At 40.2% G+C, this 27,559-nt stretch overlaps 1 protein-coding gene across 2 annotated transcripts in view; it reads left to right on the top strand.

Moving 5' to 3' along the window:
- DGKI (diacylglycerol kinase iota) overlaps positions 1-27,559 on the top strand; it is a 453,118-nt gene that overhangs the window by 123,426 nt on the left and 302,133 nt on the right. The window lies entirely within an intron of this gene.

The following is a 27,559-nucleotide window of genomic DNA, read 5'->3' as shown; positions in this document are numbered from 1 at the left end:
TTCTTGGTCTTTTGTTTTGTTTTTAGTTTATTTGTATCTTATCAAGAGCTATCCCTGTCTCACATTTTCTACAAGTACAGAGAGTTTTCTTTTTTTTTTTTTTTTAAGTTTATTTATTTTGAGAGAGGGAGACACAGTGCGAGCGGGGAAGGGGCAGAGAGAGAGAGAGGGAGACACAGAATCCTAAGCAGAGTCCAGGCTCTGAGCTGTCAGCATAGAGCCTGACACGGGGCTGAAACTCGTGAACCACGAGATCATGACCTGAGCCAGTCAACTCACTGGGCCACCCAGGCGCCCCTCATTTTCATTCACTTGAGGTGCCACGAGTGGGTGGCAGCACACGACTAAGTCCTCACTCCTCATTCTATATGGGGCTGCTCTCCGAGCACATTCTCAGAAGGCAGCCTCTGAGGAGCTCCTCTGTCCTGGTGGAAGGGCGTTGAGCTCACAGTCCACTGGTGGGTTGCATCATTTACAACAAGGATGTTAAGGGGAAGTTTAAAGCCATTCGAAGTGGTACATATGGAAACAGTTTGATGCTGAGATGTTTTTCAGCCAGGAATGGCTGTTGGGCAGCAGGCTTTGTGTGAGAAGGCTTCATGAAGTGTGAAGGGGGGTGTGAACCCTGCTTGTCGTATTCCCTTGTCAGAATTTCCTCCTTTCCTCCTTCCTGCCTCATCGCCACCACACATGATATTTCTCTTCTCCCTAATTTTCATGGAAACCTAATTTAACACTTCCAAATATCTATGTAAAAAATAAAAACAAGGAAATAAAGAATATTTCTGTATGACCTTGTACACACACACACACACACACACACACACACACACACAAAACGCGGCTGTTACTGAGTGGACCCATGCTTGATAATAAATGAGCAACTTTAAGCCTTGCAGAGGCTCCATGGCATCTTCTAAAATGCTGATGTCACCTAAAATGTGCTTGTCTACTCTTTTATTTTATTTCATTTTTCATTTTCCTGAGAATTCATCCCTGCAACCAAAATGCCAAGTACTCAATAGAGTTCTGGTTTCTTCTTCTAAATTACAGAAAGAAAAAAAATACAATTTTTCTTTTCCTCCTTCTTGAGAGCCCAAAACGCATGTCTGAGCCATTTCTGGCCATGATTTAGTAATAGGGCCTCCACACCCCACAGAGTCTAAACCACCACATTGAAGAAGGCATCCCTGTTGGAGTTTCTCTGTGTACAAGGCAAATTTCTTCCTGTACTTCCAATCGCATTCACAAATGTTGGCCACCTAGTATTTGCTTCTCGCTTCATTTCCCCGAATGAGACAAGACCCTGTCCCCAAGGATTCTATAATCTAATAAGAAAGGTTAGAAAAAGTGAATTGATCTTATAGTCTAAGTGGGATAGCACGAGTTCCACAAGAAGAGATAAGAGCCGGTCTTGAAGGAGAGACTCAAGTTAGCAGTGAGTAAAGGGTGTTGACATAATTTTCTGCAAGAGGCAGGCAGAAATGGAATAAAAACATTAGTGGAAAATTTTGCTTAAGCTGGGAGGTAGAGCTGGTTGTTTGTTTTTGTTTTTGTTTTTTCTGTTTTGCTTTTTCAGAAGGAGAGGCAAAGGAGTAGGTCAGTAATGGTGCTGAAGCATGTTTAAAGTGGAGGAGGGAAAGATTAGGGAGGCATCCACTCGACCTTTGGGAGTTTGTGCAGAGCCTTTTTGCAGGGGTGGGGATGAAGTTTGGGACTGGAGGAGAGAACCTTTCTCGGTCAGTGATAAAATGTTCACTCTCAGTGTCCCCTTCAGTTTTCCAACACATGCTGTATGTATTCAAGAGTCTACATTATCATTTGCTTTTAAAGACCATTAAGAGAGTAGTGATTTCATTTTTAATTACCTCCCTGCTGAGTTTTCCTCCACTAGCGTCTTGTGCTTTACATTTGGCTTAACCTGTTCTGGATCCAGCTGTCTTTGGGTTACTGGTGTGAAGCAGAAGTGAGTGGCAGGCTATTATAGCATCGGAATGTGAGAGCAGTTGGGGATACCTGTGGGAATCGATCATGAGCTTGAACAGTGTGCGAGCTTCACTTAGGAAATTTTACAGTCATTTAAAGTCCTTTCGTGCAGCTTTTATTCTGACAACGAACCTTTTCATGAATGTTCACATTGTCTGAAGATGTTGCAAATTTGTACTAAGACAGTTGTAAGAATGTTCCGTGATCCCCAGGAAGCTATAACATTGAACATCCTATTTCGGTTCCATTGAAGTTCTATTAATAAGAAAGATTTGGCGCACCAGAATGAGAATGGGTTCTCTTATTTGGTGATTCCCATTGTCCGTGACCTCCCTAGTAGGCCATTCAAGGCTTCACTCTCTTGCCCTCAGCCATGCAATGCAGCTTTATGCTCTGTTTCTTTCCTTCATGTTCCCTACGAGTCCCCACAGTGACTCTTTGTACCAGCCCAAGACATTCGTGGTCACAGCTCTGGGCCTTTGCTATGCTTTCGCCGCTTCATAGCAAAGTTTGAACCTGATTCTTCATCTGGTGAAATTCTTCTCAGGCTGAGCTCAAATGCCATCTCATCCCTGAACCTTTCCTACTTCCTTTCCCGGCAGATTTCGCTCCCTCTTCTGTGCTCCTTGAAGACTAGCCATACCACTGATGTAACAACTTAGGGATTGTGTCATAGTTATGCGGTTCGTCTTCAGAGAGTATGGAGTGTTTCTGGGTAATGCATGTTTTTCCTAGTTGCTCTGCCTACTCTTCTTCTTTTTGTATTATTTTTTTTAAGTTTATTTATTTTGAGAGAGAGAGAGAGAGAGACACAGAGAGACACAGAGAGACACAGAGAGAGACAGAGAGAGAGAGAGAGAGAGACAGAGAATCCCCAAGCAGGCTCCATGCTGTCAGTGCAGAGCCCAACTCTGGGTTCAAACTCATGAAATGTGAGATCATGACCTGAGCCCAGATCAGAATCAAGAGTTGGATGCTTAACTGACTGAGCCGCTCAGGCGCCCCTACTCCTCTTTTTCTTTTGCACAAAACAGGGCGCTTTTGCATGCGCCCACCCTTGCTTATTCTGTTGAGCATATGTCACAGTGCCACTTTAAATGAAGTTGGGCCTTAAAAGTTTTTTTTAATGTTTATTATTATTTTTTTTTTTTTGAGAGAGGGAAAGAGTGTGAGCGGGGAGGTGCAGAGAGAGAGGGAGACACCGAATCCAAAGCAGGCTCCAGGCTCTGAGCCGTCAGCACAGAGCCTGACACTGGGCTCAAACCCACTATCTGTAAGATCATGACCTGAGCTGAAGTCGGACTCTTAAGCAGTTGAGCCACTCAGGCACCCCTCACTGGGCCTTTATAATGACTTGATTGGCGGGGGGCGCCTGGGTGGCTCGGTCAGTTGAGCCTCTGACTTTGGATCAGGTCATGGTCTCACGGTTTGTGGGTTTGAGCCCCATGTCAGGCTCTGTGCTGACAGCTCAGAGCCTGGAGCCTGCTTCAGATTGTGTCTCCCTCTCTCTCTGTCCCTTCCCTGCTCCTGCTCTGTCTCAAAAATAAATAAACGTTAAAAATTTTTTTTAAAAAAATAATGACCCGATAGGGCACCATGTAATACCCACATGTTTTGGAAGATGTTAAAAGGGCATTATTTCTGGACTTTCAGAATGAGAGGGAAGAGGTGAGTGGGCCTCATAGACTTCCACCCTTCTTCATCATGAGACTAGCATACTGTTTGGGCCTAGGTTTCTCAATTTAGGCCTGGTAAGAACTGTTTAATAATACAAATGCCTAGGCCTCAGAACTTCTAATCTGGTAGGTCTATGGATGACCCCTAATTAAGAGCATGTTTCCGAAGCTTGACTAGAGACTCTGTGCACAGCTGGACTGAGGAGCATTGATCCCACAGTGACTTTTATCCCTGGCTGCATATTAGATCCCCACAGGGAGGTTTTTCAAATATCAGGTCCTACCCACACCATTTAAATTAGAATCTTTAAAACCAAACCACTGATCTAAAATTTGGTTTTTATTTATTTATTTTTATTAAATAATTTTTAAAATGTTTATTTATTTTTGAGGGAGGGAGAGAGAGCACGAGCAGGGGAGGGACAGAGAGAGAGAGGGAGACACAGAATCCAGGCCCCAGGCTCTGAGTTGTCAGCGTAGATCCCGACACGGGGCTTGAACCCACAAACTGTGAGGTCATGACCTGAGCCAAAGTCGGATGCTTAACCAGCTGAGCCACCCAGGCGCCCCTAAAATTTAGTTTTAAATGTCCTCCTTTCTACCAAGAAAGAAGATATGGAAAGGAGCATAGCAGTAACCAGACAGGGGTGATTTTATTATAGGAAACCACAGAGGCTTATTCTTAGTAGTTTTTATGGTGGTTATTTTACTTTTTGTTTTCTGTAGGAAGGAGAAATGGAAGATAACAATATGAACAGCAAGAAGGTAAGGATAAGGCCATTTCAGGTGGCAAAATTAGTATTTGTGAAGGTATGGAAACGAGCGATTTACTTCAGCTGATGGAAGAACTAAATATGTGAATTAGCAAGGTAGACCCTTGCATGAATGGATGCAGGGATGCAGTGGGCAGGGAAACTCAAAGTCTGGGTTGAGAATGTGGATTTAATGTCAGAGTTACTTTGTTTTTCAGCGGGGAAGTAATTTTACATATAGCAGTTCATTTCAACAAGATATCTTATTGCTATGGGTAGGGTGTGTCTTAGCTCATGCTGCATAAAAAAATACCAGAGACTGGGTGGCTTAAATTACAGAAATTTATTTCTCATTGTTCTGGAGGTTGGGAAGTCCAAGGTCAGGGTGCTCCTTGATTCATTTTTTATAAGGACACTAATGCCATCATTGGACCTTATCTAAACCTCCCAAAGGCCCCACCTTCAAATACTATAACATTGGGAGTTTGTCCAATAGGTCATTTGCAAATATCTTTTCCCATTCCGTCGGTTGCCTTTTAGTTTTGTTGATTGTTTCCTTTGCAGTGCAGAAACTTTTCCTCTTCATGAGGTCCCAATAGTTCATTTTGGCTTTTAATTCCCTTGCCTTTGGAGATGTGTCAAGTAAGAAATTGCTGCGGCTGAGGTCAGAGAGGTTTTTTCCTGCTTTCTCCTCTAGGGTTTTGATGGTTTCCTGTCTCACATTCAGGTCCTTTATCCATTTTGAGTTTATTTTTGTGAATGGTGTAAGAAAGTGGTCTAGTTTCATTCCTCTGCATGTTGCTGTCCAGTTCTCCCAGCACCATTTGTTAAAGAGACTTTTTTCCTTTGGATTTTCTTTCCTGCTTTGTGAAAGATTAGTTGGCCATACTTTTGTGGGTCCAATTTTGGGGTCTCTATTCTATTCCATTGGTATGTGTGTCTGTTTTTGTGCCAATACCATGCTGTCTTGGTGATTATAGCTTTGTAGTAGAGGCTAAAGTCTGGGATTGTGATGCCTACCGCTTTGGTCTTCTTCTTCAATATTACTTTGGCTATTTGGGACCTTTTGTGGTTCCACACAAATTTTAGGATTGTTTGTTCTAGCTTCGAGAAGAATGCTGGTGCAATTTTGATTGGGATTGCTTTGAGTGTGTAGATTGCTTTGGGTAGTATTGACATTTGTGTTGGATATTTTTAACACTTAGTACCCTTGAAAGAATCCTAAATTCTTTTTTTTTTTAATTTTTAAATTTTTTTAAATTTTTTTCATTTATTTTTTTCCAATATATGAAGTTTATTGTCAAATTGGATTCCATACAACACCCAGTGCTCATCCCAAAAGGTGCCCTCCTCAATACCCATCACTCACCCTCCCCTCCCTCCCACCCCCCATCAACCCTCAGTTTGTTCTCGGTTTTTAAGAGTCTCTTATGCTTTGGCTCTCTTCCACTCTAACCTCTTTTTTTTTTTTTTCCTTCCCCTCCCCCATGGGTTTCTGTTAAGTTTCTCAGGATCTACATAAGAGTGAAACCATATGGTATCTGTCTTTCTCTGTATGGCTTATTTCACTTAGCATCACACTCTCCAGTTCCATCCACATTGCTACAAAAGGCCATAATTCATTTTTTCTCATTGCCACGTAGTATTCCATTGTGTATATAAACCACAATTTCTTTATCCATTCATCAGTTGATGGACATTTAGGCTCTTTCCATAATTTGGCTATTGTTGAGAGTGCTGCTATAAACATTGGGGTACAAGTGCCCCTATGCATCAGTACTCCTGTATCCCTTGGGTAAATTCCTAGCAGTGCTATTGCTGGGTCATAGGGTAGGTCTATTTTGAATTTTTTGAGGAACCTCCACACTGTTTTCCAGAGTGGCTGCACCAGAAAGAATCCTAAATTCTAAGGAAAGTAATATTAGTATTTTATATCTATAATGGACATGAATTTTTGTCCAGTATTGCTTCAGATAATTCCTTTAGGGAGAATTATCTTAAAACTGGAAGAGAGGAATAAATACTGATAATATGAAAAATCCAAGATCAAAAAGAATGTATTTCAAAATAATCTATTTTTTTGAAGAGGTAAGCTTTCCACATTCAAGTAAATTATACACAGATAGAGATCTTGAAAATTTGATCATAGGACCATGGACCAATAATGTCTGAGAAATATTGAAAATGGTAGAGTTTCTGGAAGACTGGTGATAGGAAAATATTCTTATTGTCAAAACTGGGGAGGTGAATTTATAACTTAATAAGATTAACAGCAACCTCTACAAAATTCCTCTAAGAGTCCTTATATGAATGTTTTATGTAGACTTAGAAAGGAAAAATCACAATGAACTAGGCATGAGTTCCCTAAGAGAAATATATGAGGTTGGCCTCATTTCATTTATTGGACAAGGTTACTATAGTGATAGATTTGGGAAATTCCATAGATAAATTATATCTAGATTTTAGCAGTGCATCTGATAGTTCTTCCTGATTTCCCTATGGACAAGATGGAAACCATCCCCATGAATATTATTAATTAATTCCAAGCTGGAAGCAGGTTTATGTTTGAGGAGGACTTCTTTACTTGGTCATGTCCTGGTTGCTTCTTTCTTTGATGACTTCGGTGAATCATACAGGCATGCTTATCAACTTATCGCCTTGCACTTTTTTTCCTCTGGGAACTAGAGTCAGTGCACAAGATGATGGAAATCAGATTTAGATACCTATAAACTGGAATAATGGACCAACAGTAACCCACAAAATATAACAAAAGATTATACATTTAGAAAATGTGGCGATTAGATTAATTGGTAAATATTCACGCTCATTACCACTGGTGTCCTAGGGTATTTTGTTGTAGTTTGTGCTACTTGGAAATTCCAAACTGAAGCTTGGTGATCATTTATCAGGATTCTTGGTACAACTAGTTTCTGAGTTGGGGGGAAAGTTGCATTAGATTACTTGGTTTGCCCCAAAAGTCTGTTATTCTTTGGAATTACTTTGAGAAGCTGTTTTATGAAGCACATTGTCACCTCACTTATCTATTATAGAACTAAATTTCCCATCTCATCCATCACATTTGATTTCAAGTAGCTTGTTGCTGTTTGACGAAAATAAAATCTATCCTCAAAGGATAAGGACTGTTACCAGTGAGAATGTTCAGAAGAACGGCTGCAGGTTCAGAAGACATTTCCAAAAAAAGAGGAATCTCTAAACTTGCGAACAAGATATGAGAATCTCTGGAAAATACTATGTGTTATTGAGGGGAATTTGTGCCTATTTTCTAGGGTGGCAACTTCGAGTGGACAGTAGTAACCTGACTGTATAAGGACTCTCCTGTCCCTTTTCTGCTTCTAATTTTATAAGGCTTAAAAATGCTTTTTTATTGGGGTGCCTGATTAAGCATCCACCTTCAGCTCAGGTCATGATCTCATGGTTCTTGAGTTCGAGCCCTGCATCGGGCTCTGTGCTGACAGCTCGGAGCCTGGAGCCTGCAGCCTGCTTCCTATTCTGTGTCTCCCTCTCTCTTTGCTCTTCCCCTGCTCGTGCTCTGTCTCTCTCTCAAAAATAAACATTAAAAAATTGTTTAAAAATGCTTTTTATTGAAGAGAGAGGACATAAAATATAACAAAATATGTATAAAATGTAAGTTATGGGGAATAATAACCAATAAATATTTGAATATTCATTATCCATTTTAATAACAGAGGGTGCTACCATGACCTCTGAAGTCCACATAGATATCTTCGTTAGTCCATCTCTTAGCCTCCTCTAATTGGCCTGAAATTTTTCCTTATTCCCTTGTTTTTCATTATTTTTTTCACCACGTATTTATAACTTACATGATGATGGCAGTGTAAAACCTTGATATGTAGTGTTTTGTGTGTTCCAGACACTCCTAAGTGCCCTATTCTTACTTAACCCTATAACAATCCTGATAGGTAGGTAGACCAGTATCCCCATTTTACAGATGAGGAAGTGGAAGTATATAGAGGTTAAATAACTGTCCAGTCATATAGTTAGTAAGTGTGGTAACCAGAATTCCAACCCTGTGGAATGTGTTCTCTTAACCTCTATGTCATGCCACCTCTCAAGAATTTCTTGCAGTCAGCCAAGAAATAGAAATAAAAGATGTCCAGATTGAAAAGCAAGAACGAACCAAAATGAAAGCAAGAAAGCAACCATAGTTATTCACAGATGATATAATTATCCTTGTGGAAAATCTTGTGGAATCTCCAAATAGGCTACTATAACTAATAAGTGAGTTGATCACGGTTGCAGTATACAAAGCAATGTATGAACATCAATTGTATTTCTGTATGCTAGCAATGAACAACTACAAGTTGATATATAAAAGGTCAGTAACATTTACAGTAGCATGAAAAATATAAAGTACTTAGAAATAAATCTGACAAAAATGTGGAAGAGCTACATACCGAAAACTATGAAATACTGCTATAAGTTAAAGAAGATCTAAATAAACGGAAGTATATATATATATATATATATATATATATATATATATACACACCTTGTACATGGGGCAGGAGACTCAATATTGTTAAGATACCATACTTCAGGGGTGTCTGGGTGGCTCAGTCAGTTAACCATCTGTTTTTGGCTCAGGTCATGATCTCATAGTTTGTGAGTTCGAGTGCCACGTCAAGCTCTGTGCTGACAGCTCAGAGCCTGAAGACTGCTTTGGATCTGTGTCTCCCTCTCTCTCTGTCCCTGTCCTGCTCTCTCTCTCTCTCTCTCAAAAATAAATAAGCATTTAAAAAATTTTAAAAAAAGATACCATGCTTCAGAAATACAGATTTAACATAGATTCAATACAGTCCCAATCAAAATCCTAGCAGGCTAGTGTGTGTGTGTGTGTGTGTGTGTGTGTGTAAGTTGACAAGCTGATTCTAGAATTTCTGTAGAACCCTAAAATATATACAGTAGTCAAAATAACTCAGCAAAAGATGAACAAATTTGGAGGACTAACGTTATTTGATTTCAGGAATTCTAAAGTTGCAGTCATCAAGACAGTGTGTTTTTGACATTAAAATATACAATAAATCAATGATAAAGAATTTGTATCCTGAATATATAAAGAATGTTTAAAGTTCAACAATAAGAAAACAAAGAATCCAGTTGGAAGACAGAGAAAAGACACGGACATATATTTTACTGAAGAGGGCATATAGCTGGCAAATATGAAAATGGAAAGATGTTCAATATCGTTAGACATTTGGGAAATGCAAGTTAAAACCACAATATCACAATCACTACACACCTATTAGAACAGTTACAATAAAACAGTAGAGGTAACACCAAATTCTGGCACTGATGCCGAGAAACTGGATCTCTCACACATTGCTGGCGGTAATGTATAATGTCTCAGCCATCCTGAAAAAGTTTGCCAGTTTTTTATAAAAGTAAACATGCAATTACCATACAGTTTAGTAATTTCATTCTCGAGCATTTATCCCAGGGAAATGAATTTATGTTCACACAAAAATCCATACAGAAGTGTTAATAGCAGCTTTATTTGTAATAATCCCCAACCAGAAATTACCCAAATGTCCATCAGAGGGTGAATGGTTAAATAAACTGAGAGACATCTGTCCCATGGGATGCTACAAAACAGTACCAGGGATCAAATTGTTGATATGCAGTAACTTGGATGGATCTCAAAGGAATTCTGTCAAATGAGTAAAGCCATTACCGAAAGATTGCATACTGTATGGCTCCATTTATATAACATTCTTGCAACAATGAAATTTTAGAGATGGAGAGCAGATTAGTGGTTGTCAGGGGTTAAGACTGGAGTAGGATGAAGGGAGGTGAATGTGTTTATAACAGGACAACATGAAGGCATCTTCATGGTGATTGAACTGTTGTATATCCGTTGCTGAGTATGTGGACCTATGCGTGTGATAAAATTGTATAGAACTAAATACACACACGCATATACAAAAGAAAACGTACTGTAGCTCTGTTTGCATTTTTTAAATGTCACGTACATGAAATACAACTATGGTATTCTGTAATTGGCGTTTCTCAATCACCACTGTTCTGGAGTTTCATCTGAAGTTCATTTGTTTTCATTGCTACAGAGTATCATTTTATTGCATGACTATAATGTATTTATCCATTCTGCTTTCATTGGACATTTGGGCAGTTTCCATATTTTTCTATGATAAGCAGTGCAGATATGATGCTTTTGACATCCATGTGTGCCAGAGATATCTACTATCTGTAACTTGGAGCGTGACTGGTAATCTTTTGCTTTGTGCACCTTTCGCACTCCCACCTAACACCAGTTTGTTTTCTAAAGTGATTGTGCCTTGTTGTACTCCTTCGAACAGTATGTAAGTTCCCCATCATTCCAAGAGTTAATATTGTCACACTTTTTAATTTTTGCCAGGCTGTCGGTTTTGAAGTAGTAGAGAGAGGAATGGGGTGGAGAGGAGGTAAATTTCCATTTCTCTGACTACTAATGAATTTGATCATGTCCCCCCCCCCCCCTTTTGGTATATGGGTTTCCCCATTGTTAAAATCTTTGGTCCATTTTTTGGGAGGGGAATTCTTTTTCTTTTGCTTATTGATTTCTACTAATTCTTTGTCAGTTATAATTGTTGAAAATAACTTTCTATTTTGTGCCTTGTCTTTTTACTTTCTTCATAATGTTTTGATAAACAGAATTACTTAACTTAACTGGATTTATAACTCCTTCCTTTTAGGATATCTGCATTTTGTGTGTGTTTATTAATTAAATTCTTCCATTTTTATAAAAAAAGACACTTTCTTGTATTCTCTTCTAAAAGTTACATAGGTTTTAATTTCACTTTACCATATTTCATCTCCCTTGGATCAGTTTTTATGTATCATTTGAGGTAGGCTCAGTTTGATTTTTTTCTATAAGGATAATCTATTTTTTCTGGGACCATTTATTGAAAAATGTATCTTTCCTCACTATTCTTCAGTGCCAGTTCTGTCATAACTCAAGTTTTCATATATTTTTTGGTTTGTTTCCTTTATTTTATAGCCCCCCCTCCCCCCATCGGTCAGTTTGTCTATTACTGTCTCGATACCACAGTGTATTAATTGTTAGCACTTTGTAACAAGTCTTGATATCTATTAATGCAAGCCTACTTGCTTCTTTTGGTTCTCCAGGGGTCTTGGCTACTTTTGTTCTTTGTTCTTCTATGTATGTCATACAGTTAACCTGTTAAGTTCTTCCAAAAGCCTATAGGAATTTTGATTGGAATTTTATGAGTCCATAGATCATTCAATGGAGAACTAACATCTTTACAATATTGTCTTCCAGCAAATGAACAGAGCTCTCCTTTTATTGGGGTGCTTTTAATGGCTTCCTAATATGTCTTTAAATATTGCCTCTACTCAGTTCTTCCTTTTCTCTTTCTGAAACTCTAACAGACATGTGTTAGATTTAGTTTCTCACTGTTCCCTATGTTTCCTAACTTTCCTTTCCTTTCATATTTTCTATTTCTATTATGCATTCCGGTCATTTCTCCTCCTCCTCCTCCTCCTCCTCCTCCTCCTCCTTCTTCTTCTTCTTCTTCTTCTTCTTCTTCTTCTTTAAATACTTATTTATTTTTGAGAGAGAGAGAGAGCAGGTGCGTGAGTAGGGGAGAGGCAGAGATCCAAAGCAGGCTCCCTGCCTGACAGCAGTGACCCCATGTGGAGCTTGAACTCATGAATGGGGAGATAATGACTTGAGCCAAAGTGGGATGCTTAACTGGCTGAGCAAACCACCCAGGTGCCCCCTTGGGTCATTTCTTTAGATCTGCATTGTAGTTTACTCATTTTTCTTTTCTGTTTCTTCTATATGCCGTCTACTCATTTATACTTTTCTTTTAATTTTATTGTTTTGTTTATTAAAAGTTATTTTTATTCCTTAAACAACAGTTACTTGTAGTCTCTTGTTCTTCAATTTTAACTCCATCATTTATTCCTTTAAAGCCATCAGACATAATTATTTTATACTCTATTTATGACAGTTTTAATATTCTAGAATCTGTTGTTTTTGCTGGCTTGTACTCATCGAGTCCTTTTTATTTTCCTGTGTTTGAGATTTTTGACGAAGATTTCCTATGTTCTTGGTACTTATTTGGAATTCTCTAAGACCTGGTTTGCAAATTGGTCTCTCGAAGGAGGATTTGTATTTGCTTCTTAAGCACTCAGGGAAATTTACTGAACCATAGCCATTTTATACAAAATATTTGGATTGAAGTCTTTTGGACAACTCAGGATCCAATTCAGGTAAAGGCTACTTTGTAGTTAAAGATCCAAGGGAAGTCTTCATTTTCTTCCACCGCATAGTGCCAGTATTCAAGACAGAGTTTTTTTTTATTGTAGACCCCATGGAGCTTTACAAATAAACATTTTTATTTTATTTAGGCTCTGTAAGCTGCTGTCTTCTCTTTTACAGTAGAGGAAAAGAAAGCTCAGAGCAGTTACATGGCTTCCTCAGAGTTACGATGTTAAGAAATGTTGAATCTGGTTGTTTTGTTTTGTTTTTGTCCAGGATTCGCATTTAGCGAATCCTGTATTTAGCGGTAGCAGTTGCCTTTTAAAAACCTTTGCTGTGTTCCAGGAAAGTCATAGGAGAAAGATGCCTTTCATATTCTTACTTAACTGAATCTTCACAACAACCCTGTGTGGTAAAAATTATTCTTCCTGTTTCACAGATGAGGAAACCGAGACATTAAGTAATAGGGAGATCACGATGTCTTTATTAAATGAGAGAGAGTGAAGTGTCCAGTCCAGGTTACTTAAATATTTTTTTTTAATGTTTCATTTATTTTTAAGACAGAGAGAGACAGAGCATGAGTGGAGATGGAGCAGAGAGAGAGAGAGAGAGAGAGAGAGAGAGAGGGAGGGAGGGAGGGAGACACAGAATCCGAAGCAGGCTCCAGGCTCCGAGCTGTCAGCACAGAGCCTGATGCGGGGCTTGAGCTCATGAATGGTGAGATCATGACCTGAGCCGAAGTCGGAGGCTCAACCAACTGAGCCACCTGGGTGCCCCAAGTCCAGGTTACTTTAAACCCTGTTTCTGTTGCCTGCTCAGCGTCACCGGTCCTATTCACCGTAATTCCCATTGTCTGCCACTTCTTCCTGTTGTACCCTTCACAGTAGTTACAGCTATCGGCCATCCATCATATGTTTGCTTATTTATCTATTGCCCGTTTTCTTCGTCAGGATCATAAGCCCAACAAGAAGAGGGATGATGTGTACTTTATTTACTTCTGCACAACCGGCAATTAGTTTAGAGCCTAAAATGTAGTAGGCATTGAATAAAAATACTGAATGCCTGAAAGTCTGATTCTGAAACTCATTTTATGTTTGCTAAATACACTGCCTCCTCATTTCTTAAAAACCCTTATTGATTAGAGTTTTTCCCGTTATCTTGGAATTATAGCCAAGTCCCAAAGCTCAAGAGGACAAACGTATTAAGTATCCCACATTCTAAGTTTAGAGAGCTGCCAGTGGCTATGGCCACACACCTATGACCAGAAAATTATTCTACGAAGCCTTCACCTCCACCCTTGTAAATCAAATGTAATATAAACGGAGGGTGGAAGACAAGATGTCAGTCCATCTGGAATAGGGTGTTGGTGAGGAAAGTTTGTTTGCTTCCCATACTCTGTTGCTTCCCCTAAGGGTAAAGGCAGAAGGTTCAAAGAGAAGAATCACACAACTTAGGGGTGGCTGCTAGAAGGTACCATAGACATTTCAACTCCCATTAGGGCATATGCTCAGCTCGTGGACTTGGCCAACTGGCGATCTAGTAGAAGGAAAGAAATGGTGAAAAGATGTCTTGGTGGGATACTCCCAGGCACAAATGAAGCACGAGCTGGGTTCTCTCAAGTTCCGAGTTACCGCACATTTTGGAAGATTGATCCCACCCATGCTTTAAGGCCCAGGTAGAGACTTTGATTTGATTTGATTTTTAGTGGAGACTTTGGTTCAGAGAAGAGGGGAATCTAGCCTTGTTAGTATCATCACAATTTTGCGTGAGTTGGAGGCAAACGCAACAACAACAAAACCTGATGCATTAGAAGGCTGAGACCCAGCTGCTGCCAACCTCTTCCACTCAAATGGTCATTTCCAGAGTTCTGAAAAAAGCAATTTTGACAATTTTCGCTAGTGTTCTTACTGCTTTTACGAAGGAACATCTTTTCAGAATTCCTGGCACAGGAATGGGAGTGGCAGAGTGAGTCGTGGTATCTTTTGATACGTCTTTTGATAAGTGGGTTTTTTATTTTTTATGAAGTTCAGTTTATCAGTTTCTTCTTTTATGGTTAGAACTTCCTGCATCCTATCTAAAAACATTGTCTACTCCAGTGCATGAAGTTATTTTCTTCTGTTTTCTTTTAGAAGATTTATAGTTGTAGATTTTAGGTTTGTATCTGTGATGCCTCCTGAAGCATTATTCGTATACAGTGTGAGTTAGGGGTCAAGATTAATTTTTCCCCCCAATATGAATAACCAGTTTTCCCAGCATCATTTGTTAAAAGAATGTTCTTTTCTCCAGTGATTTGTTTTAGCATCTCTTTTAAAGCTGTATATGTGTGGATCTGTTTCTGGAATCCTTTTTTTTTCTATTGACCTGTCAATTCTTTCTTCAATAATCATATACTGGATCTGTTTGTCTTTATAGTGAGTCTTGAAATTGGGCAATGAAAGTTCTCCAACTTTTTTTTTCAACATTACTTGACTATTTTGTGTCATTTTCATTTCTGTAAAATTTTAAAATCAACTGGGTTGTGATAGGGATTGTGTTGTATCTATGTATCATTTTGTGAAAATTTGACATCTTAACAATATCAGGTCCTTAAATACACAAATACAATACTTTTATTCATTTACAACTTCGTTACTTTTTCTCAGCAATGTTTTCTAGCTTTTAGTGTAAGGTCTTATACCTGTTTTACTAAATTTAGCCCTTAATACTTCATGTTCTTAAATGCCATTGTTAGTGATATTTTGAAATTTGTATTTTTCAGTTTGTAGTTGCTTATTATAGGAATACAGTTGAATTTTTTTATAGAGCTTCCATGTACTATGACTGTAAAGTCACATATTAATTCTAGTAGATTTTTGTAGATTACTAGGATTTTACATGGTAATATAATCTGAAAATGAAGACAGTTTTATTTTTTTATTCCGAGTCTGTATGCTTTATTTTCTCTGCTTTTTCTCCCCCTCTCTTACTACACTGGCTGTGACTTCCAGTGCAATGCTGAACAGAAGTGGTGCAAGCAGACATCCTTAGTCTGTTTCAGTCTCAGGGAGAAAGTGTTTGGTCTGTAACTATCATGTATGATATTATGTGTAGATTTTTCATACATACATTTATCACATTGAGGACATTTTTTCCCCTCTCTTTGGCTTGTTCAAAGTTTTTATCATTATTTCTTTTCTTTCTTCCTTTCCTTTCCCTTCCTTCCTTCCTTCCTTCCTTCCTTCCTTCCTTCCTTCCTCCTTCCTCCCCCCCACACTTCCTTCCTTCGTTCGTTCCTTCATTCCTTCATTCGTTCTTTCCTTCCTGCCTGCCTTCCTGACTTCCTTCCTTCCTTCCTCCTTCCTTCCCCCCCCCCCCACTTCCTTCGTTCCTTCGTTCGTTCGTTCCTTCCTACCATAGTTCTACAGGACACAAATGAGACATGAAGATCTGGGTAGTGATGAGAAATGAAAAGAACATGTACACCTGTAAGGCCATACTGGATACGATGGACAAAAGCCATAGAATGATAATAGAAACAAACTGGGATGGGTGAAGAGATCGAATTTCTATTCCTGACTCTGCCACCCTCAGATACAGCCTTCGCTCTCTACCTAGCACTCAGAGATACAGCTGAGAGCCAAGTGGATCTCAGAGAGGATTTAGTAGAGTTGCAAATGTGACTAAAAGATTTGAAAAATAAGAAATATCAGAACGGATTGATGTGCCTCGGCTTCTTTTGTCTGCCAAAGAGAAGGCTAAGATTTGGATTCGTTTTATACTAATTCTGGTTTACTGCACCAAGACCACCATTTGCCTATTCTCTGGTTTCACGGTGCCTTGATACCCCTTTTCTCCTGTACCACTGGCTCTCGGTTTCTTTAGCTTTATTGTAGGTTTTGAGATTAGATAGTGGTTTGCTCCCTAATCCTACCTTTAACCACTTGCTTTATTAAAGTCTCTTCATTGGAACAACCTGAGGTGAATTCTTTTTTTTTTCTTTTTTCCTGCCAAGACCCTTCCCCCACTGAAACAAGTTAGCAATGTCTTCTTAACATCTAGGTATGTTTTTGGGTCTCTCTGTAAACCTAACCATTATGCCGCAGGCTGACCTCAAGGTAGGTAGTTAGGTCTCTGCTTGTGACCCTGACAACCCACACATACCTCATCTGTGTTTACGATATTTTGGATTGTGCCTTAGGAAAATTATTTTAACTACTTTGAATGTCATTTGACTCTATTCCTTTGGGTCATGCAAGTTTTTGCATTTTTATGAGTCCCTTTTGAGAACGCAGATAGCCTTATGAGGAACATATCCTAAACTGCCTTCAGTTGACAAAACTGTGTTGGGTGATCTGTTCAGTAATACCACCAGTCAAGCAGGATTGTGGTTGAGGCAGCGCACGTGCCAGGGCTATGGAAATCGAAGGAGCTGGGGAATGGTGTGCTAGATGGAAATGGAGAGTGAGGCTCTAACATTAAACTCTTCCTGTCGCTAGTTTTACTGGGAAGAACCCTATGGAAATCCAAATCCTTTCGCCTAAAATTTCTGTGAATTCCCAGAGGGCTTATGTTCTTAAGGTTATTTCTGTTCTCAGGCTCATGCTTTTTCTAAATTTGTTCAATTTCGGATTATCTTTCTATTCCAGCAGGCAATGTCTATTTTGTATTCATTGACCTAGATGTAAAATTCAGCCGCTTCAATTTCCACATTCATAAAACTCCACTGCCTTTAAGGCAAGGAGTAGACTTCCCTGAAGATTTAGGTGCAGGTGGGAAATATGGAGGAGGAGACAAAGAAAGCATTTCCATCACAGCGTATAACAACTTCCAATTGCACATCAGACAGTATTCTTAAGATGTCCTTCAGCCACGCTGACACCAGGACATCTCACTGGCCGTTTCAGTCCACTGCACACCCACGCCTTGTGCTGTGTCTGGATCCTTCTCTTCTCTCTCTCTCCCTTTCAGAGAGAATGCAGAGTGATGGTCTTTGGAGCCAGACATCTGGGCTCCAGTCTTGGCCTTATTACTTATTAGCTGTACGGCTTATATAAGTTATTCAAACTGTGTAATGTCGGTTTTTCCATTAGCAAAATGGGCATGATAAAATTACCCGTTTCGTAAGTGTGTCATGGGTATTAGAAGCGTGTAATGGAGGCTGTGTTTTGCTGCCCACATGTCTTCTCGGGACCAAAGTGCTCATCTTTCCAGCTTCTAGGAGCATTGGCTCCCAGTGGTCTACAGCTGTACCCCTTCTCAGGCATGGCCCCTATGTAAGAGAATCTCTTACCGGTGGCTACTCTCTCCCAAGGCGCTGCCCATCCAAAGACTGGTGGGTGTGGACTTGTAAGATCTCATCTCTGCCTGAAATTAGAACAACTCTGAGGGGCCATTCCAGCTCCAGAACCTCATGTTCCATCACCTGCAGCCTCTGTGGCAATTGTATCATGGTTCAACTTCTCACTTTGCTGGTTCTGCTTCCCTCACAAACTCTCCCCACATACTTTCCAGTAACCCTGAACACTCCTGGCTGAGAATCTTTTCCAACCTAAGAGAAAAGAGTTAAAATTGTGGAAATTGAAGGAGGTAGGAACAGATTATTATTATTATTATTATTATTGTCTGGAGAGTAAGATAATTTATCTTAGGAGCCTTTCTAGAATATTCCAGACATATATAGAGATACACAAGGTGTACAATATAGTGGTTCAACACTTCCATACATCATCCTGTGCTCATCACAACAGGTGCCTTCCTAAATCCCCCTGTACCCCCTACCCACCTCCTTTCTGGTAACCATTTAACCCATTACCCCTACCCAGCTACTTTCTGGTAACCATCAGTTCTCTATAGTTAAGAGTCTGTTTCTTGGTTTGCCCCCCCCCCGCCCTTTTTTCCTCTTTGCTCGTTTGTTTTATTTAACAGTCTTTTTAGGTATTTCTTTTCTGACTATCATAAGCTGCAATTTCTTAGACAAACTTTTGATTTTGCATTTATCTTCATTGCTGGCTACCTCCTTAATGAGTTAAATAAAACTTTGTCAGGGGGTGCCTGGGTGGCTCAGTTGGTTAAGCATCCAACTTCAGCTCATGATAACAGTGTTTTTAAGTTCGAGCCCCACGTAGAGCTCTGTGCAGACAGCTCAGAGCCTGGAGCCTGCTTTGGATTCTGTGTCTCCCTCTCTCTCTCTGCGTCTCCCCTGCTCATGCTCTGTATCTGTCTCCTTCAAAAATAAACAGACATTAAAAAAATTTAAAAAAATTCATCAGATGCTTAGTATTTATAGGAGAATGTTGTCCTTAACAGTGGCTTTTCATAGGAATGTGTATCTGTTTATTATTAGTTTCTGAAGGGTAGCACTATGATAGGAAGGTACCTAAAGTTCCATGGGGACAATTGGAAAAGGGAACTCAACATTTTGAAGTTAGCCAAACCCTATCATACTATATCCAAACTTTGGGTCTAGTTTTGAAGTATGTGTATTTGCCAGTATGTGTATTTGAAGTATGTGTATTTGCTGTAATGAAGTAACACATTAAGTGGCTTAAACAACAGAAATTTAGGGGCATCTGGGTGTCTCAGTTGGTTGAGCATCTGACTCTTGGTTTCGGCTCAGGTCATGATCTCAAGGTTCGTTGGTTCGAGCCCTGTGTCAGGCTTTGCACTTAACAGTGTGGAGCCTGCTCAGGATTCTCTGTCTCTCCCTTTCTCTCTCTACCTCTCCCCCGATCAAGCATGCGCTTTCTCTCTCTTTCTCTCTCTCTCTCTCTCAAAATAAATAAATAAATAAACTTTAAGAATACCCCAGAAATATATTGTCACACAGTTTGGAGACTACAAGTCTGAGATGAAGGTCCTGGCAGAGTTGGTTCGTTCTGGGGTCTGTGACGAAGAATCTGTTTGGGACCTCTCTCCCTGAGCTGCTGCTGGTTGGCTGGCAACCTTGGTCTTCCTTGGCTTGTAGACACATCACCCTGGTCTTTGTCATCATCTTTACATGGTTTTCTCACCGTGTGAGTGTCTGTGTCCACATTTCCCCTTTTTATAAAGGCATCAGTCGTATTGGATTAGGACCCACCCTAATGGCCTCATTTTAACTTGAGGTCTGCAAATAAGGTCATGGTTCACCCCATAACAGTATGATTACTTTTTTTCCATGCACAGGTTTACTTTTTTCCCTCAACTGATACCTTCAGAAGAATGCCATTAACTGCTGATGAATCCCAGTTGAGAAATCTCTCTCCCTGTTTGAAAATGAGGTTTATTAAAAAAAAATGAGGTTTATTGCCACATCTCATGACAAGTCCATGCTGGCATTGCCTTAGGAATGTAGTTACGATGAATTAGGCTTGGGAAATAAATCCTGTTTAATAGATGAGTTCCCAGGTTCTCAGGGGCATTTAGCAACCAGTGTGCTTTACAGATTCAATCACACACGAAAATGCCTTTTTTGGCATTGCATTCATTTACATGAAGATAATTAAATAAATAATTTTAATGGCATTTAAAAAATATGTTGGTAAATTCGTCTTAGGGGAAAGTGTGGTGCTTTTTAATTTTGCACTGGGCAGGTAGGCAAGTTGTGGGGGAAGAACGATTCCTTTGGCAAACGTGGAATTATTTACCATGACTAGAAGAAGAGCCTTCTGTTTAAATAACCCCTTCGAACTGCCTGACACATAATGGAAGCTTGTTAAATGTTTATTGAATGAACAGAAGTGTCCGGGGAACTTGGAATATTTGAGAGGAATCAAGTAAAAAGCACATATTTATTCAGAGATTTACTATCTACCTAGCTTTGGCTAGATGCTGTGGGGCTGCCAGTATGTGTGAGAATAATAATAGCAGTGACTATTTTTTGTGCTTACTATGTGCCAAGCATCCTGCACACTGCTTTTTTTTTTTTAATTCAAGTTAGCTAACATACAGTGTAGTGTTGATTTCAGGAGTAGAATGTAGTGATTCATCACTTATATATAACACCCAGTGCTCATCCCAACAGGTGCCCTCCTTAATGCCCATCCCCCATTTAGCCCTTCCCCCCCACCCCCCAACCTCCCCTCCAGCAACCCTTAGTTTGTTCTCTGTATTTAAGAGTCTCTTACGGTTTCCTCCCTCTCTGTTTTTCTTATTTTTCCTTTTCTTTCTGCTATGTGCCAAGCATCCTGCATACTGCTTTTTAAAACTATCTCAGCTACTCCCTGAGTTGGGTAATACTGTTTTTATTGTACATAAAAGGATGCCAAGGCTAAGACATTTCAAGCAATTTGACTACATAGCTGGTGATTGGTAAGGTAAAGTGTGTTCTTAATCTGTACACTTGAATCCTCCCAGACCGGCCTCTTTCTAGGAGAAGCTTATGTTCTTGTGGAGATGGGACATTTATAAGTGAGGCAATTGGCAATTTGGCATAGTAAGAGCCTAGCTGTCTTGTAAGTCTCTTTTGCTATGTAGTGTGTGCTATCAAAATTTCGTAAAAGTATGAGCTGTGTCGTAGTTAAGTATGTACAATGTGGATTTAGATGCCTGGATCCATAATTTTTTTAATGTTTATTTATTTTTGAGAGAGAGGGAGAGAGAGTGCATGCGAGCAGGGGAGGGACAGAGGCGGGGGGGGGGGGGGTGGGTACAGAGGATCCAAAGCAGGCTCTTCACTGTCAGCAGTGAGCCCAGTGCGGGGCTTGAACCCACAAACCATGAAATCACCACCTGAGCCAAGTTGCTCAACCGACTGAGCCACCCAGGCACCCCTAGACACCTGGATTCAAATTCCACTGGGACTTCTTTCTATCTGTGTGATTTGGGACATACAGCTTAACAATTCTGTACTATCATTTTTATTTTAATTATAAAATAGGGCATAATAAAACTACCTCCCTCAGTGTTGTGAGGAGTACGTAAGATATGTAAAATGATTCTGTACCTGGCAAAATGTATTTCCTGCTAGAATATAAGCTTCACAAAGGCAGCGATTTATGTCTGTTTTATTCATTCATGCATCTTACACATTTAGAATAGTGCTTGGTTATAAAACAGACATTCAGTAAATACGTTGTTGGATGAATGAATATATTTCAATGTGTAAATGCCAGGGCTTAGTCACATTTGCAGACATAATGAAGTACTCACATGCTTGCACATTTATGTAGAACAGTGTTTCTCAGCCCAGGATACTCATTAGAACTACCTGGAAGGCTTTTAAATAGAGTGATGTCAAGCTCCACCACAGGCAAAGGTTGAACACCACTCTTGGAGAATCACCCTGAAAATAACTGCTATAAACATAAAGTGATACAGGCATACTGTATTGAAGATTCAATACCAGAAGCAATTTTTTAAAATGGCTTAGAACCTTTAGGAAACGAAAGAGAACCTCTGTTTCAATAGTAATTATGTTCTTGAAAACTTCAATGCACATTAAAATCGTCAAAAACTACTTTGAGTTCATATGTAATATGGATTGGGATTTAGGCTCAAATAATTACAAAAGGTTTGCTTCCCTAAGTAAATCTCTGGTGGGATACTTGGAGTTTGTGTGGGGCTTGGGACAATTTTCTTTTTATCATGTGGACTATCCTTAACATTGCAGGCAGCTTGTGTAAATCAACCAAGAAGCACTGTGGGCTGCTTTGAATATAAACAAAGTTAGTGCCAAAATAGCATATGGAAAAAAGCACACCAACACATACACAATGATTAAGATCCCTCTTGAGGCATTTGGGGGAATTAAACCAAGGTACAGAGTACCTTTTTAGACAGCTGCTGCCTTTTCTAAAACGAAGAGATGAGTTCACCAGTTTCTAATGTGTCAGTTGCTTATCTCAGGAGACTTCCTGGCTACGGGAACCTCCAAATTCTCTGGTGCTTCTTTGCTCAGCAGGAAGGGGGCCTCATGCTGTTCTATTCATAGAATCTCCCAGAAAGGGAGTGGGCAAGATGGGGATGGATTGAATATGGGAGCCATATAAACTTGGAATCAGAGTGGAACCAGAGCCAGTTGAGAGAAAATTGCAAAATGGATAATTAGAGGCTGTCCCGGCTGAATACCCACCTACATGTTTTCCTGTAAATTTTTAAAAATTCTCTTCATGAAGAGCCTGTGCTGCATGTTTCTTTCAATGAATACATTACAAAAATATTAACACTCTCCTATGCCCTTTACAAATGTTATACCATTAGGGTTTTATTTTACGTTGATCACAAAGCCTTTTTGAGGTCTCTTAGGCTTCTTAACCCTGAGTTCTACCTCTTCTGCCTTTTTCTTTCAAGAGCAGCTTTGAAGGATTTCTGGCCCTCTCCAGAAAGTAGATCACTGAAACGCACAGCCTGGGATATAATTCAAATCTTCCTAATCAGATTTCTCAATCCCTGATCTAATCAGCAAGCTGTTTTGCTTAGCTTTTTGGTCAAGTTCATTCATTAACTCAGAAAGCATTTATTGAATATATGCTGGGTCTACCCCTGGGCTAGAATGTAATAAGATTAGTAGATGAATTGAGCCCTGTCCTTTAGGAGTTTGTAGTCTTATTGAATGAAGTAAAGGAAATAATAGAATGCTATTTAAAACGTATGATGGCTTTTATACTTTAAATATGTTAGAGGTCTTTCACGGCCGGTAATTGACATTAACTGTGACTTTGTGCGCCTGAAACTGCGTTATAGAATATTTTCTTTTCATATCTATTTCACAGTTAATATTGCAGTTCTCCTTTTCAAAGATTCTTTTGCCATTATAGTCATCCCAACAAAGTGTTGTTGCAAAATTAATAGGAAGGATTGCTGGCATTTCACTGTTTCACTGACTGTAGGCTTGGGAAGATTCTGGGCAGAAGGAAAGAATAAGTTGAAACCCCATTGATTTTTTTACTGGAGCATATTGTAACATAGAACCCCTGCCATTTCAACACGCCCCAAATGCTACCCCTCTGAAATGTCATTTTCTACAACCAGGATGAACCCACACAGAAAAATAACTTACACTAATTTTATTTGAGGTCTGATAAATGATGAAATTGTTTTTGTATTTTGGAACAAAATGTGTATACCTACATGAGCTATTAGAGAAAAGGATTTTCTCACATGGTTGTTGAGAAATATGGAGAAAGCTACAATCAGAAGTTACTTCCTACTCTGGTTTGGTACCTACGGATATTTTCCCTGTTCTTCTTATGTGATATCCTCTTGTAAGGCCCATTTACAGTTAGGAACTTGGAGCCACTTTGATATTTCCTACTTATTTTCCTTCTGCTAAGTGTTTATCTGTGTCATAGATACACAGTTTTCCTCTATTAATGTTACGGAAAACCAACCTTAAATTTGCATCCACAGTGAGGAATAGATAACCAGCAAAAGCCCTTATTTAATCGTTTCTCTTCACAGGCTGGGGAAGAGTGTCACTTTGGTTGTGATTTCACTGCAGGGCTTAGTCGGGTTGAAGGTTTGGATGTCTTCTTACTGCCACGTTGCTCTTCAAGAGACGCGTGCCTCCCTTGCACCCTGATTTAGTTACTTCAGCAGTTTGCCCTCCTGTCTGTTCTAATCAGGAACGTAGGTTTTGGTGGTCAGTCAGTCTGCAACTTCTGGTGAGTTAGACTCATTTGTCCTGTGGTTTCTACTGTGCGAGGAGAATTTTATTCCCTTTCTTCTTTTTTATTCCGATCCCAGCTCTGGGACTGTTCGTGAAAAGATGAAAGACTTGTATTTTTCTCATTTACCCAAGATTTAAGAATTCTTCAGCTCTTCCAAGGCCTTGAGCATCGGCACCGTTTGTTATTTTTTGTTAGAACACTTAAATTTAGGTTATGTGTTAAGGAATCCAAGGTGGAACTTGTAATTTCTGACTCCGCAGAGATCTCATTTTCTTGGGACGAAAGCTGTGACGTAGGATCACATACCAGCTCCTTCAAAGCCAGAGAAAAGTCCTAAAGAAAAATGTTGCAGAAGTTCCTTGAACCCAGGTGGAGAAAAATGCATGGGCCATGAAGGAGCACAGTATAAGAATCTTGAGTGTTCTTCTCCTATTGCTTGGTGGAATGGAAAATACTTCGGAAAATACTTCGGGGTGAAGGGCTGAGATATTGTGATTTATGAGAAATATATATCTAGCCATCTGAATGACCAGATATATATTTCTCATATGAATTTGGTCTTCATCCATGGATCTCTGCTCACAACTCCTGGAACCTGTGATAAGGGTGAAAAAGGTATTTTTTCTTGTGTTAACGAAGGTGACTTTGTACCCCACTCAAGGGTGGGGGGCTGTTTGCCAGGAGGACCAATCTTGTGATGAGAGGGTTGGAACTTTCAGTCCTCTGGGGAGGGAAGAGGGGCCAAAGGTTGAATCAATTGCCACTGGCCAGTGTTTTAATGAATCATGCCTATACAATGAAGCCTCCATCAAAACCCAAAAGGATGGGGTTCAGAGAGCTTTTGGCTTGGTGAGCATGTGTGTGGAGGTGTGAGAGAGGCCCCTTGAGAGGACACTGAAGCTCTGCACCCCTCCCTCATACTTCACCCTCTGTATCTCTTCATCTGAATGTTGATACCTATCCTTTATCATATCCTTTAATAAACGGGTAACTGTTAAGCATTCCCATCAGTTCTGTGAGCTACTTTAACAAATTAATCAAACCTAAGGAGGACATCATTGGACCCTCCAATCTGTAGCTGGTTGGCCAGAAGCCTCACAGCCTGGGGCTTGAGACTGGCGTCTAAAGTGGGGGATGGGTGCAGTCCTGTAGGCCTGAACTCTGAACCTGTGGAATCTGATGCTAGCTCTGGGTAGGTAGTGTCAGAATTGTGTTGAATTCTTGGGCACCCTGCTGGTGTCTGAGAATCGCTTGATGTTGGGGGAACCCCACCCACTCCCGCTCCCTACCCTCAACCTATGTGCCATTTTTGGAATTAGCTCTGGGAACTCAAAAAAGTTGGTGTCAGTGAAGAGGCCAAAATTGATGTTAATTATTTGCCTTGATGAAAGGGAGGAAAGGGAATATTGTGTCATCAGAGGGTGTCATTAAAGGTCTACATACTTGTAATGACTCTTTGGGGGGTTCCATAAAGCAACTACATTGTGTGCTATCCAGGTGGAGCTTCTGAAAGTAGGCTATAGGCAAGCTTCATGTGATGACTTCCGACTACTAAAACCGTTTACGTTCTTTCTAAGACTTCCTGTGTGGGAATATAAGAGAGGGGGAAAAAGGGCTAGGCACTTGCTGAGCTCTTAGACATACTTGGCCGTTTATCAGTGTCTGCAAGATCTTAGATTCTTTTGTTGATTCTACCAAGCCTTTCGTTGGATTTTGAGGCTACTGTTTGTCTTGGTCAACTACAAATTCCATTTCTGGGTGGAGTTTGCAGAGATCAGTGAACAGAAAAGAGATATCATCTGCTTCTAGATTCCAACAGAGCTTTTACATTTTGCTCTTATTCCTCTCCCCTTCCCAGGCAAGTTCCTTTCCCTCCACTGGCTCCATCATTATGGGATTCACTGTACATTGGGCCATCACTGCCTTCCTTTTCCCCATCTCCCCATCTGTAGCCTTGTTCCTCTGTATAGAGAGATGGGTAAAGGAGTCTGAGGATCCGGGGCTCCCTGGGGACCCCATGTGTCTGCAGGTCCAGTGTCCAAGATGGCAGATTCTTACTACAGTGTTCACGTCCTGTGAGATAGGATGCTGAGAGCTAATGGGGGTAAAGTGCGTAATGAAGTTGCTGATGCTTTTCTTTAGGGCTTCCCCCTCAATGGGCCTGGGTAAGTTAGTGCTCCCCCACCTACACAAATGTACTTGCTCTTGTCAACCTAAATAAAGAGGTAAACCAAGGCAAGCTTGAATTACCAGAAATTGAATTTATTTGGGAATAGGAGAGAAGTTGCAACTCAGGATATGAAAACTGTAGCAGGCTACAGGTGAGTCCTTTAACAGTTTGGAGTAGGCTATTTTTATGGCCAGGAGTGCAAAGAGCAGGGAGTCTAGCCTGAGTCCGAGCAGCAAGTTCATTGGCTTGAGGATGGGGAGACAATCTTGGTGTTTGTTCATTGGTTGAGGGATAGGTTTCCAGTCTTCAGCGAATCAGTCTCTTAAGTTCTAAGTTCAACTTGCCTGAGGGAAATTCATTTCATACCCTCTTTAGATTAAAGCCCTTCCACACTCCAATAGAGCAATTTGAAAACTTGAGCTCACAGAAGGAAGCACATGGGCAGCATGTGTGAGTGCAGATTCCTGGGCCTCACCCGTAGACCTATTCAAGGCTCAGCTGCAGGGTCACAAGACCCACCTGATTCTAGTTCAGGTAATTCTTAAAGCACATGTAGACACTCCAGTAAAGGGAAAACTCTCCTTTCCAGGAAGCCACTTAGTTGATTCGTGAATCAGCACTTATATTTCAGCTTGAGACCCTTGTCTGGCGTTTTTCATGGAGCTGTTCAGAAACTTAACCTACATTGTTAATGATGATACCACAAGATCTTGCCACTTTCTTCCTTTCTCTTGCTGTTTGCATTCTCTCCACCAGGCTCTAATCTACCCTCCCTTCCCTTCACCCTAACGCTAAAACAACTCCTCTTATTTCTTATCTTTGAAGACCAAGGTCAGGGCTGACTTTCTCAACCTCTCCTGATTTATTCCCTCCTTTCTGACCTGCACTCTGTTATGTTCCATTCAACAAACCTAATCTAAGCAACATATTTTGATTTTATTGTTCCGTGGGCCTTGGTGAGACACTGGTCTTTCAGCGTGTGCCATTTCCTGCCAGATACAAATCAGTCTTTTCCCATTCTGAATCTCAAGCTATCTGCAGAAGTCCTCTGCAAGGATGAGGGAGGATGTTCTTAAGAGGAGCAAGGCTGAATTTGGAGCTGTGACCAACTTGGAGAGCACTTTGTTGGGAAATGGAGGAATTTC

The sequence above is a fragment of the Panthera uncia genome, chromosome A2 (genome assembly GCF_023721935.1).
Source record: "Panthera uncia isolate 11264 chromosome A2, Puncia_PCG_1.0, whole genome shotgun sequence".
NCBI lineage: Eukaryota > Metazoa > Chordata > Mammalia > Carnivora > Felidae > Panthera > Panthera uncia.
This window is presented reverse-complemented; position numbering and strand designations above follow the sequence as displayed.